General features: G+C 38.0%; 1 non-coding gene across 1 annotated transcript; it reads right to left on the bottom strand.

The window, feature by feature from the left end:
* Window positions 1-2,039: 2,039 nt before the first annotated feature.
* On the bottom strand, window positions 2,040-2,141 carry LOC111718790. Its single transcript, XR_002769237.1, has one exon. It is a non-coding gene; the product is annotated as a U6 spliceosomal RNA (small nuclear RNA).
* Between the last annotated feature and the right edge of the window lie 847 nt (window positions 2,142-2,988).

Raw genomic sequence — 2,988 nt, 5'->3', positions numbered from 1 at the left:
TATGAAGCAGATGAAGCTGATGTTTCTTCTAGCATGAGGTCCAAAATATTTTTTTCTGCTCTACTAAGACATACAGAGGTTTAAAAAAGATCAGGAAATGAATGTGAACAGGAGAGAAGTCGTCCAGGGGCAACTGAGATGAACTAAAGTAGGATACAAATTGGTAAACAGCTTTACAGAGTTATATAAAAGTGGAATTTTTTACAAGCCTTTGTGAAAATTATAACTACCTGTCACTCCCCTATTCCCATTTAAAGATTCCCTCATGTTCTCAGAGACATCTGACACCCCATACATCAGCAGCAGACCCCACTTTATTTTTTCTGCTGTCTGCCTCTGGAGCAGCAGGGTGGGAGCCAAGCAGTCTCCAGAAGGCTCGGGACCCTTATTTTCAGAAGGTTTCAAATCATCCCAGGCTCCTTGCTCCTGGGACCGATGTTGGTTGAATCAACATTGCAATCTATAATGCTTGCTTGTGTGAGCGCCTTCTTTTTTCCCCTCTTTCTCCAGCCACAAAGGGAGTGGTGTTTCAGTATAACTTCCCAACACTGGGCAAAAATCAATTATGGCTTTGACACTTTCCAAATGAAGTGTTTAGAAGACTGAGGGAGAACAGCGAATAAGACTTGTCTTTGTAAAGGCAGCAGCCGTGGAGAGCTTTATGGGCATTAAAACAAAAGTCCATAGTTCAGATCCCACTGGAACTGACTCCACAGATGAACAGTACCACACAATGGTGATTGACGGTGTTACATACCTTTGTCCAAGTGGGTCCTGTTGAAAGCCCCCACTCCCCCTCCCATGCCTTTTCCTAGTCAATTGAAAGGCTCTGAACTCCTGTTAATTTAGATTTGCTATGAAGGGGGAGTGTATAGCTGCGAGACATTTCCCTTCTGTATTAGGATAACTCTATGGTTTTCTGTTACCATTCGGGGATTAAAAATACCACCCGAGGGACATTTTTTTTGTCTCTAATTGGGAAGTATGTTCTGTATAGTGTGTGGAGAAACAGTAGAATCAATTGGGAGACTGGTTTTCTAGTCCAGTGGCTTCGCAGCTAACTCTTTGGATGGCCTCAGGACAGATATTTCACAGGATCACAGGACAGACTAAGAAGTGAAAGATCATTTAGTCAATTCTACCCTCCATTTGGCTGATAAAAAAACTGAGGTCCAGAAAGGTTTAATGATTTGTCCATCATCATTAAAGTAATAAGTCACAGAGGAGGTTGAATTCAGTCCCAGCCCCTCTGATTCCAAATTCATTGTTCTCTCATAGTTGAGTTCTGATGATTCTTTCTTATAATCTGATATTGTTGAAGAATATTAGAACTGTGGCTCTCTTTGAGATGGTCTTGTCCAAACATTTATTCTGCAGGTTAGGAAACAAAAACCTAGAGAAATAATTTGCATAAGGCCATATATTTAATAAATGTCAAGGTTAGAAGTCAGATTCATATGTTCAAACTGCAATGCTTTCCCCATTCTGGAACATCTTTTTTTAGCACTCACTGGAGTTAAATTATTGGGAGTTAAATAAATTTAGAAAAAGTTCCATCATAGATTTATACATGAAGACAGACAACCTTAGAAGTATAAAAGAACAGAGAGATACTTTAGTCCAACTGTTTTGTTTTATATATGAGAAAACTGAATTCCACATGGCAAAAGTGACATCCAGTACTATATACCCACACCTGGTTAGTGAGGGGAATAGTGTTTGATATAGTAAAAAGTCAGGATTTAAAAGGTAGAAGACCCATTTGATTCTCAGCTCCCCCATTTTCTAAGCTATTTCAGAATCTTGGAACTTCAAATATACACACAAACATCACCACCTTCATTTAGGAAAAGTTACTCAGAGCCAGGACCCACTATGAAAGGACTCTATTTGCAAAGGTTCTCACTGGGTAAATGGGGGCTCAGGGTTGCTATTACCATAATATTCGTGTCCTAAAGGGCACTTAGACTGGAGACCTGATTTATGGAGAAGACAGGGTTGCCACTTAGGAATCTGAGGGGAGAGAAAGGGAAAAGCAGAAAAATATGAAACATTACATTAACATGCATATCATCCTAGTGCAGTAGCCATGCCAATCCCTGTATCATTCCAATTTATGTGCTGCCAAAGCTGACTTATAATAATTGCCAGATCCCTGTAATTTGCTATGGAAGTTGTATCCATTGCCTCCTAACTTTCTTCCTCATATGCTTTCTTTTCCCATTAGTTTCAATGTGTTATGGTATGAAGCCTGCTAGCTTCCCACTGTGTTTCATCCACTGCAGTAGTGATGGCTGTTTGATAAGTAGGATTGATGCCCTGACAATTAGAAAAGGGAGAAACAAGAGCTGACATTTCTTTTTTGTTGGATTTGCTGCCTTGTAGTGTGTAACATGGTCTGAGAAAGCTTGTGAATCTATTTGGAAAGCATGGTGATGGTCTTAAGAAGAAATTATATGGAAGAAAATATATGGTTTAAAAAAAGAAAGAAAATAATGATCAGACATCATTTAAATTTTTTTAAGGTTTTATATGTGCATTAATTTTTTATATATTTCTATATGAGATGTTGGGAGAGAAAAATCTGAATAAAAGGGAAATACCATGAGAAAAAAAAACAGAGGGGGAAAAAAAGGTGGAAATAGTATATTTCGATATGCATTCAGTCCATAGTTCTTTCTCTGGATATGGATGACATTTTTTATTTAAAGTTTGTTAGGATTACCTTGAATCACTAAATTGAGAATAGGTAAGCTAACCTAGTTGATCATCCCATGATCTTGCTGTTGCTAAGTGCAATGTTTTCCTGGTTCTGCTCACTTCACTCAATATCAGTTCCTGTAAATCTTTCCAAGCTTTTCTAAAATCAGATTGTTCATCATTTCTTATAGAATAATAATATTCCATTACTTTCCTATACCATGACTTATTCAGACATTCCCTAATTGATGTACTTCCACTCATTTTTCAATTCTTTGTCACTACAAA

Source organism: Sarcophilus harrisii, chromosome 2 (assembly GCF_902635505.1).
Source record: "Sarcophilus harrisii chromosome 2, mSarHar1.11, whole genome shotgun sequence".
NCBI lineage: Eukaryota > Metazoa > Chordata > Mammalia > Dasyuromorphia > Dasyuridae > Sarcophilus > Sarcophilus harrisii.
This window is presented reverse-complemented; position numbering and strand designations above follow the sequence as displayed.